Source organism: Triticum dicoccoides, chromosome 5B (assembly GCF_002162155.2).
Source record: "Triticum dicoccoides isolate Atlit2015 ecotype Zavitan chromosome 5B, WEW_v2.0, whole genome shotgun sequence".
Classification (NCBI taxonomy): domain Eukaryota; kingdom Viridiplantae; phylum Streptophyta; class Magnoliopsida; order Poales; family Poaceae; genus Triticum; species Triticum dicoccoides.
In genome coordinates this window covers 184,610,409-184,621,598 of record NC_041389.1, presented here as the reverse complement: position 1 = coordinate 184,621,598, position 11,190 = coordinate 184,610,409, and the positions used below count along the sequence as shown (strand labels likewise).

The 11,190-nt window shown below is 45.1% G+C and overlaps 1 long non-coding RNA gene across 1 annotated transcript; it reads left to right on the top strand.

Annotated features, from left to right (window-relative positions):
• Positions 1–2,127: 2,127 nt before the first annotated feature.
• On the top strand, positions 2,128–2,957 carry LOC119305331. The gene is made up of 3 exons (XR_005148619.1): positions 2,128–2,215; positions 2,309–2,553; positions 2,733–2,957. It is a non-coding gene; the product is annotated as an uncharacterized LOC119305331 (long non-coding RNA).
• Positions 2,958–11,190: the final 8,233 nt, after the last annotated feature.

Sequence of the window (11,190 nt, the reverse complement as noted above, 5' to 3'; positions counted from 1 at the left end):
GACAATACCCAACGTATTTATGGTAATCAATCACAATTAATCCACGTATGGTAAGGCTATAAACTTAGAAATCTCAAATATGATAATTATAGTAATAAATCAATCCATGTATGGCAAGGCTATAACTAAGGAAATTTCGAATATGGTAATTATCACCAGAATCAAAGCTTTCCAAAAAAGTTCTTCTTGCCATACCCTAATCGTGACCTCCTCATCCCGAGGCATTATCTCTACTCTTAATGGAGCAGTTGCTAGGATTGCATCCACTGTTATTATTCGCCTGGTTTATTTTCGTCCGGTTTATTTTCGTCTTTCCTTCCACCATCCCATGTACCGAAAGCCAAACGAGTCAGAACTTTCCATGTGGACACAAATTATTTAGTAATGTCTTTATGGGAGAGAATCAATCACGGTTAATCTCTAATCAATATTTAAAAATCAAATCTAAATTAATTAACTTACCATAAGTCGGTCAATCACTGATTAATCTTTCCATACGTAGTCAATTTACATCAAAGGAAATGTTTCGATTATAGCAGTACCCTGCTACAAACCGAGCGAGTCGGGCTTTCACCCCGCACCACACGACTCTTCTCTCCACCTCGCCGCCTCCCGCCTCGGGCCGCTCGCCGTTCGTCTTCCCGAGGGACGCAGCCGCACCACCGCGCTCAGCTGCTCCCTCACCTCCCCTGCCGTCCTCACCCGTAGGACGCCGCCGCACCTCTCCTCTGCATCACCCTGTTGGCGGGATCCAGGTCACGGGGCTGATGACCTCATCATCTCTGATGGCGGATCTGATCGTCGGCGAGGAGGCCGAGCCTCATGCTTCGGCCACAGCCACCCCGACCTCGTTGTATGTTCGCCTCCTCATCCACCCCCTTCCCTGTCCAATTTTGCTTTATTTTGGTTCGTCTTTCATCCCGTCCAAACCGGACTTTTTACCTTACGATGCCCGCCTCCTATGTTTCTGCATTAACTAACACGGCGTCGCGTGATCGTGGAGCAGCAGGGTTGATAGGATGGGTCTCAGTGACGGGCAGATGGCGTTCGTCGTGTGAGAGAAAATAGTATGTAACTCATGGAGTGCAAGCTGTTGTGCGGCTACATGGCGACGCTCAACTGTAGCGTTGAGACGTAGGGCACGTGCGCCATGATGTCGTGCTTCACCATCGCCTCCCCTAGCTTTCTCTCAAGGCATCGTGGTCTCGATGGGTTGGGGCTCGCCTCCCGCACTCCTCTTTGTCGTGTACAAAAACCAAGGTGACCCCTAGGTACTCTCAACGCTTGGTCTAGAAATCCCTCGAATTCGTTGCCCAAGCCGAGTGTTGTGATCTGACGGTCGGTCATCGTGCAGGTGTCGAATTATTGAGGGAGGCTTCAGATCGTCCTGGGCATGGAGATGAGGCTGGCCATTAAGGATGTGGGTGAAGGTCACGTCGTTTCTTCTCCTGGCTCCAATATCCACTGCTGATTTTTTGAGTTCTTTGATCTGAGAAAGAACCATGGGAACGTAAGGTTTTTAACCCAACATGATTTAATTACCCTTTTCACTTTTGTATTTTATAAGTACATAAGCATTCAGTTCTTCTATCCTTTGTACGAGGATGCAATTCACTCCAAAAATGTAAACAGTGTCACATCTTACAGAAGCTTCTAATTTTTTACAATGAGTATGGTACATAAACCAATGTGCTTGGGCTGTGCTTTGTGTTTCTTTCATGCCTTGTCTTTAGAAGGCACCGCGATGAATGCTAATTTAATAGAGGAGAATCAAGCAAGCGATGTGCAATGATTTTAATGAATTTTAATGACCATATTCTACACTTAATGATGATTGATAGTCGATTTATGGTTTCTCCCACTTTAGTAAGAAAGATGTGGTGTACAGAATCTTGCAAAAATGGAGGATATGGATTTGGGGCGCGAACTGTCCCGACAACGGCGGTGCTGCCTACCAACACCATGTGCAAGACTGCCTGACTTGTCCTCTATCTTAATGGTAAGTTTCTCTCTTTTTCTATCTCGTGGTCTCCTTGATTTGTCTTTCGAGAAAGGATTGAAAGTAGTTTGGGTGGTTCAATTGATTCAATGCCCAACAATATCATCATTTGTCAGCAAGAAGTTACTCCAAATTCCATCGCCTAATAATATCATCAGTTGTAAGAAGTTAAGAGTTTGGTACGTACCCCGGTGCAAGAGACCATGGATGCAAAAGGTACTTCTGCTAGAGTAAGATTAGATAGTCAAATTGTAGACAAACAGTAGTGTGCATTGGCATTGCAACTTCTGACATGGGATATTTGTGTAGTCAGATAATTAGGAACCTGGACTACAAGGGCAAATGGGAGGCACCTTTCATCGACATTCAGCCCAGGGAACCTCAACTTTCCCACTGTTGTACATTCATACTACTGTCCATGTATTGCTTCTGCTCAACTATAATACACGGAAACATGAAAGCTCATGTTTTTCCCTTGTTTGTGCAGAGTACAAGGATGATTCCTACATCTATGCATTGATATGCTGAACCACATTGGCATTGAGCCAAGCCAGGTTAGTGCTTCAAAAATTCTGAAAAAATCTGTGAAATGTTGTTGACACTTTGTTAAGTATTTGGTTTAACTATGTATGTTTGATTCTTATCCTATGAAGCATAATTAAAGTGTTGACTCTGTTTGACATTTTGATGTATTACGTCTAATTAGTAGCATTTGACTTTTGTTTCATTTCAGATGTCTGATGTAGACAACTAAGGCAATGGCTATTGCATTGTAGGACGAGAAGGTCCAACGTGGTGGCAGCGGGTACATACCCAACGCGGCGACCCGTGGGCGCACCGGTTCTAGGGGCTTGAGAGCTGGGGCCGGCATCCAGGCGGTGAACATGGATGGTGGCGTGTGGAAGTGGGCGGTGGTGGGCAGGGAACAATGTGGCCCTGTCGGCGTCCTCTTCGTTTAGCTTGACATGATCATCGTTCAGCTGAAAACAAGATTACCTAAGGGATATTAAGACTAGAACATGAATGCACAATACTTTTCCAATGTGATTTTTGTAAATGGAATTAACTTTGTAGAGTTGGCATGACATGCGCCTTCACTAGCGTTAATAATAGACCCTCCCTCCTTCCAAATTCCTGACCAATCATTGTTTTTGTAAGGATCCTTCTCGACTTTTGTTAGTTGTTCATCTATTGTTCATCTATGAATGAATTTAACCATGTGGTCTAACTGATTGGTCATATGAACTTATGAAGTAGTTGTCGTGTGTACTAATTGTGACAAATGGAATCCTTTGCTTTTTGCATTGTTCACTAATATCATTAATAGATATGCATGTGTTACCGATATTTCTTAATTTAGCTGACTGAGCGTTACTAGGCTACAATTCTTTGTGACTTTTGATTTTGTCTGTTGTTCTAATCCTATGTCGAATCAATCCCGATCCATGGGGAAGAAGATACAAGGGGACCGACCACTGAGTCGATGATGCCGACGATCGAGGACGGCAAACATAATCATTTTGGTGTCATAGGTTCATTGGAGCTGATGCCGCCACCTCCTCGCCCCTTGGTCTCGGAGGTTGTGATGGCCAGGTCAGCGACATGGCCACGTAGTATGCCTCATTTTCTCCTATTGCGTTGTTTCTTTTTTATCATGTGATTTCTATTTTGTTTCTGTTAGCAATAATTACAGCTCCATGAAGCAAAAGAAAGCTTGAGAAATCATTTTTGTTTATACTCAAAGGCTTGGCTACCTAGGGTGTTATTGACTCCCTACCAAAAGTTGTGTTTATACTCAAAGGCTTATGCATGCTTTCTAAAAAATATGTTGCAGAATCAATGTAATTATGGTGTTATGTGAGTTAGAAGATTTCAAAAGTGCATCAATTGAGAATTACACATATTTATACATCGGACAGGGAAGCATGTATTTGATATTTCCTGCTGAAATTCAGCGTTTTCTATCGAAGGTCTAAATTTTCATATGCCAGACTTTTAAGTTAGATGGTGTGTATTATAATGATTTTTTATTGGATGTTGTGCTGTATATTTGGGTCTATGTAATATTTGTTAGGAAATTCCATAATTTATTAAGGTTCTGGTTGCAGCATCTTCGAATATTTGTTTAAAGGTAACAAAATGCTCCATCTGTTGTCTTTAATTAATGGTTAATAACAATGGAAATGCTTCGTGAGATGATTGGTCTTAAGCATAAAAGTCATGTAGGCTGCTATCTACCTTGTGTAATATAGTGCACAATAAAGAGTACTATGTTTCTGTACCACTTTCTTTATTTTGTGAATCGCGTGTCTTTCTATGTATACATTATCGAATTACATTTTGTATCGAAGAATATTTTGTGTGATATGGATTTCAATTATGTTTACACGTAAAACTTGATATGCATTATGTTTATATATGCACACGGTAAAAATATTTAAAAGCCCGTGGCAACGCACGGGCCTTCTACTAGTATATATATCTTTCCCTAATAATAAAGCACGGGTTGAGTCTCTCGGGTTCACCGTCGCGCCGTTTTTGCAAGAAAGTCGCTTTGGTTTTTGATATTTAACCCGCGATACCTTTTAAGTGATTATCTGAGAAAATGTTTCGATTTTGCATAAAACACCCTGTCGTTTGGAGTTATCAACCCGCGGTCCGAGCAGATTTCTAAATAAACGACGACACAAGGAGCACGGGCTCGCCTCCTGATGCGGAGCATCCCACCATCATCCCCATGGACTCTACATCAACACATCCAACCCCACAAGGACCCATGACTCGAGCACGTGCAAGAGCTCTCGAAACCGAGGTGACTTCTCTCCTAAATGATATTTCATATGACGCTCTCGAGACATGGCTACTACCTAAGTCAGATACACTATGCATGATTAGGTGTCAAGAAGGACCTCCCGAGGATGCATGTGAAGAGGGACAAGCTGCACACTCCACGGATGAAGAGAACCAGCCGGGAGGAACAAGTTCACCTCCCAGGCCCCGGACATCCGGCCTCCCCCGGACATCCGGCCTCCAGCCCGGAAATCCGGCGCCTCGATCCAGAGAGCACAGAAGGGTGCACAGCCAGCCCGGACATCCGGGCCCCAGGCCCCGGACATCCGGCCTCCCACGAAGCCCCGGACATCCGGCCTCCAGTCCGGAAATCCGGCGCCTCTGTCCAGAAGCAAAACCGCCCAGCCCGGACATCCGGCGTTTTGGCCTGGACATCCGGCGCCTCGCGAAGCCCCGGACATCCGGCCCGACGCCCGGACATCCGGCTTCCCCTGCGTGTGCACGGTGAGGGGCCGAAGCCCATGTACTCTTTCGCCCCCGTAGACTATATATACTCCATCCCCTTCCTCTTTTGAGACTTAGCATTGGATTAGCTCATTTTGTGTGAGAGCCTTTGCTCATCCACTTGATACTTCTCCTCGGAGATCAGGACCTCTCCGGAGAAGATCCCAAGCGGATTCAAGACCCCTTCTAGGGAAGAACATCAAGGCCTCCTCTCGGAGAAGAACGGTTCCGTTGTATCCTTTCCCTTTGTTGATTGTGGATCATGTGTTACCTTATGTGTGTGATGATCTAGCACTCGTGTGATCGATTCTTGTTCGGTTGAGTGATTTTCTCTCGTTTCCCTCGTGTTCCCCTTTGTGATTTCCGCGCGTTTCTCGTGTTTCTCCCGTGGGATCCCTCCAAACGTGAAAGATCGACTAATTAGGGTTCCGCCCTACATCATCTTGGTATCATGAGCCACGTTGATCACGTTTTTGGAGCCCCTACCCCGTGTTTTCTAGCTTGATTTTGTCGGTTTAGTCCTAAATCCGAAAATCCCCACCAAAAATAGCCCCAATTTTTTTTTGTGATTTGTTGGTGTGATGAAATTTTGTTGGATTTGGTCCATGGATTTGTGTTTGCTGCGTGTGGATCTAGCTTTCCCCACCCTCCCCACCCTTTTCCATCCACCAATTTGTCCGAATTTTGCCCTGGAGTTGCATTTTTCCCCGAGGAGTTCATCGTGTTCGTCCCCGCTCCAGAGCCCGGACATCCGGCCGTGTCCCCCGGACATCCGGCGCCCCGGACATCCGGCTCCTGGCCCGGACATCCAGCCCCTGGGAGACAGCAACTCCACCCCCACTCCCATTCCACCATACCCTCGCCAAATTTTTCCACCGTGCCCACGACTTCTTCCGCATACCCACGAAACTTTCCACAACCACCACCACCGCTCACCGCTACCTCCTATGTCGATTTTGATACGTTTTGGTCTTTGAAATTTGAGTTGTGGTTCCTGTGTCCTATTGTGTTTCGGCTATATAGGTACGGTTCGACATCATCATCACCACCGCTCAACCTCATCGACTACTCAACATTGCCAAGGACGGTAACTTCGACGACATCTTTGTCCTAACTTGCATTTGCATTGATAACCCACATTGCCTCATTTTGCGTAGCTTACCCATCGAGACTAGCCATTGAGTATTGCCGGCAACGCGACTTGTGCACATTAGGGATCATACTCCATAGCATACATACCATACCGTAGTGGTGCATATCTTGAGATCCATTAGTGTGTCACAAAGTTGTCATAGCATACACAATTGCTATCTTGGTTCGTGAAGTATCGCATGAGAAAAGAGCTCAAAAGAGAAAGAGCCAACCAAGCTTTTAAGCAAAGAGGAAAGATAAGCAAAGAGCTTATGAGCAAGAACCATAGCATCATAAATCATTAAGATTGTCATATTGGATCATCTTGGATCATTGCACCGAAATACCATACATATAGCATACTTGGGATAGAGATAGTTGCATTTTTGCCTAGTAGGTTGTGCACAAGTTTGCGTATCCGCCTATTGTGCAATCGTGCTAGCGTCTCTCTAGTATTGTGCAACAAGAGCATTTTCGTGGTCTCCACATTTTGGCTCACTTTTGGATTGCACAATCCCACTTATCTATTTGCGTGTGTGTTTCCGTGTACCCATACTTGCTTGGTCTACTTGTTGCATTTGCAAATTTGTGAATCTTTTCCAACATTATTGAGTCTCGCTTTCAATTACATCAAATTTTGTGCCACCATCCTAACCAAGCCCCACTATAAAGCTTTTACTTGTGTAGGTGTGAGAACCGACAAGAATTGGTACCAAAAGTGCTATTTCATTGTCCGCATTTGGGTGAACTTGATTCACTTTCAACATCGGTCAAAGGTACATTGGTATTCGTTCTTTTCCTTCTACCACTCACATTTTGCTTGAAATGATGGATAGGCCAAGTACATCTACAAACCCACTCTTCATCGAGCAAGATGACGACATGTCATCATACGTCACCAAGAGCCACCTCTTTGGTGCACAACGAGCGTTGCATCAAGAGCAACAAGCTATGAGCGACCGCATCGACAACCTCGCCACCGACTTGCGACTCTCCGAGCAACGTACAAGAGACTACTTTGACAACAAGCTCGACGCGCACAAGCAAGAAAATGACGCAAGAATGGACGAAATCCGAGCTTTGTTGGTGAACCGGCGTCCTTCTACATCCTCATACTCAAGACGGAGCCACTCAAGTCGCCACTCCGACGACTCCTTCTCCGACACAAGTACACCGTCATCGAACACTCTTCGACGAGCCGCGCGTCAAGACCGTCATGCATCTCGCAACCCACTACATGACAAGCATTCACAAGAGCAAGTCGATGAGCAAGTCCCTCGTCCTCAAGCAAATCAAGTCGCTTTTGCTCAAGCCCAAGAACGACAACGACTATGACATCAACAAGAACAAGAACGAGCGCGTCTACACCAAGAGCAACAAGATGCCGAGACTCAACGTCTTCAACAACAACAACGAGAAGCACAAGCTCTTGAAGCGGAACGTGCCCTTCAAGCATCAAGTCGAGCTATCGCCAACCGCAATCGTGAACGGCGCAATCAAGAGGAAGCTCTTCGAGAAGAAATCCAAGAGAGGAACTACCATCCGCGAGTACAACGACACGCTCCTCCACAAGCTCCTCCACAAGCTCCTCAAGCTCAACTTCAACCTCAAGGTCAACAAGAGCAAGTTGATCATGGACTTCATCCACGCCAAGAGCAACATGAGGATGATTACCCTCCACGTCAAGGGCATCATCAACACCATCGCCAACAACACAATGAAGAGCAATGCTATGGCAAGCTCAAATTCACAATGCCCAAGTTCAATGGAAGCAATGACCCCGAAGAATACCTCTCATGGGCATTGAAGGTCGACAAAATCTTTCGTTTGCACAACTTTGAGGAAGAGAAGAAAATCGCAATGGCATCACTAGAGTTCCAAGACTATGTGCTCATATGGTGGGAACAAGTAATTGAGCGACGACAAGCAAGAGGTGAACCTCCAATCACCACTTGGGCTCAAATGAAGGATGTCATGCGAGCACGTTTTGTTCCAACATACTACAACCGTGATCTCTTCAAAAAGCTACAACTCCTCAAGCAAGGAACAAAGAGTGTTAAAGAATACTACAAGGAAATGGAGATTGCCATGATTTGAGCCAATGTCACGGAAGATGATGAGCAAACAATGGCACGATTCTTGAATGGACTTAATCATCCCATCAAGAAGATCGCCGACTTCCAACCCTACTCCAACCTCATTGAGCTCGTGCATCAAGCTACAAAGGCGGAACGTCAAGTGCAAGATGACTTCAAGTACGCCAAGTACTCATCCAAGACCTACGGCTTCTCCAACACCCAAGCTTCAACAACTCCTCCAACATCAACATTGCCTTCTCCAAGCAACGACGACAAGTCAAGTTACAAGAAAACTTCGGCAAGTTCAAGTCGTCTTCCTCCTACTACAAGCAACTTCAAGCCGCGTGCTTCATCATCTACTCCAACCGATGAGACCGTCAAGACAAGCTCCTTCAAGTGTTTCACTTGCGGCGGCCGAGGCCACAAAGTCCTATCAATGCACAAACAAGCGCACCATGATCCTCAATGACGACGGCACATATGACTCCATGAGTGATGAGGAGATGGAAGCTCTTGAGCAAGTGGCCATGCACCGACGCGTGAACAAAGATGAAGATGATCAAGTCTTTTGTGATGAGGATTCGAGCCCCGCTCTCGTTGTCTCCAAAGTTTTGACACTTCAACATCAACAAGAAGAAGACCAACGATGCCACATCTTCCACACAAAGGCTGGCATCAATGGACGATCCGTCAAGGTCATCATCGATGGAGGTAGTTGTCACAACTTGGCAAGTGAAGAATTATGCTCCAAGCTCCAATTGGTCAAGAAGAAGCACCCACACCCCTACAAGGTTCAATGGCTAAGTGACTCCGGTACTATACGAGTTGAGCATACGGTCCAAGTCTCTTTCAAAATTGGTGCATATGAAGACACTTTGGAATGTGATGTGGTCCCAATGACCGTTTGCCACCTCCTTCTTGGTCGACCATGGCAATTCGACCGTGGTGTCATCCACAATGGGCGAACCAATCACTATAGCTTCAAGATGAAAGGGAAGGAATATGTGCTACGACCTATGTCTCCTAGTCAAGTGATAGCCGACAAGCAAGCCACCCACCATAGAGAGACGAGTGAGAAAGTGAGCCACCAAAAAGTGAGTGAGAGCCACAAGCCAAACTTGAGCGCCTCTTCGCCTAGAGAGAAAAACCTCATACTATTTGCCACCAAAAGTGAGATGAGAGAAGTGTGTGAGAACCCATCGAGTGTGATGCACTTTGTCCTTGTGTGCAAGGATGGCGAACCAAAAACTAACACCATTCACGAGCTACCTTTGGTGTTTCAATCTCTTTTGCAGGAATTTCAAGATGTTTTTCCCGATGAGCTACCTCCGGGTCTACCTCCTCTACGAGGCATTGAGCATCGAATTGACCTCATCCCCGGAGCGCCACTTCCAAACAAAGCTCCCTACCGTGCCAATCCCGAAGAAACCAAGGAGATTCAACGGCAAGTACAACAACTAATCGACAACGGTCAAGTACGTGAAAGCTTAAGCCCTTGTGCCGTTCCCGTTATACTTGTGCCTAAGCCCGATGGAAGTTTCCGCTTGTGTTCCGATTGTAGACCTATAAATGCTATCACCGTTCGCTATAAGCATCCCATTCCTCGCTTAGATGACATGCTTGATGAACTTAGTGGAGCCAACTTTTTCTCAAAAATAGATCTTAAAAGTGGCTATTATCAAATCCGCATTCATGAGGGTGATGAATGGAAAACTGCTTTCAAAACTAAATTTGGCTTATATGAGTGGTTGGCTATGCCTATGGGTTTGTCGGAAGCACCTGGAACTTTTGTGCGTCTTATGCATCATGTACTTCGACCTTACATCGGAATCTTTGTTGTGGTTTACTTCGATGATATTCTTGTGTTTAGCAAAACCATGAAAGAGCATCTTGATCATGTTAGACTTGTTTTGCAAACGCTTCGAAAGGAAAGTCTTTATGCCAACTTGAAAAAATGCACATTTGGTGTTGACAAAGTGGTTTTCTTGGGTTTCATTGTCTCTTCCGAGGGTGTCCATGTTGATGAAACTAAAATTGAAGCAATTAAAACTTGGCCCCAACCCACCAATTTGCAACAAGTGCGAAGTTTCCTTGGTCTTGCAGGATTTTATCGTCGCTTTGTGAAAGATTTTAGCACAATCGCAGCTCCTTTGCATGCTTTGAGCAAGAAGAATACTCCTTTTGTTTGGGGATCTTTGCAATCCACCGCTTTTGAAGAGCTCAAGTCTTTGCTTACACATGCTCCGATTCTTGCTTTGCCCAACTTTGACAAAACTTTTGAGGTTCATTGTGATGCAAGTGGTACCGGAATTGGCGGAGTTTTATTGCAAGAAAAACGAGCTATTGCATATTTTAGTGAGAAACTCTCCGGTGCTCAACTTAACTATCCCACATATGACAGAGAATTGTATGCTCTAGTGCGTGTACTACATGTTTGGGAACATTATCTTCGACCTCATGAGTTTGTCATCCATACCGATCACGAAACGCTTAAGTACTTAAAAGGCCAAACTAAGTTAAACAAGCGTCATGCTAAATGGAGTGAATTTATTGAATCTTTTCCATATGTGATCAAGTACATTAAGGGTAAGGAAAATGTAGTTGCCGATGCACTTTCTCGCATATGCACGCTTGTGACTGAACTTGAGTTGAATGTCATTGGCTTTGAACACATAAAAGACTTGTATG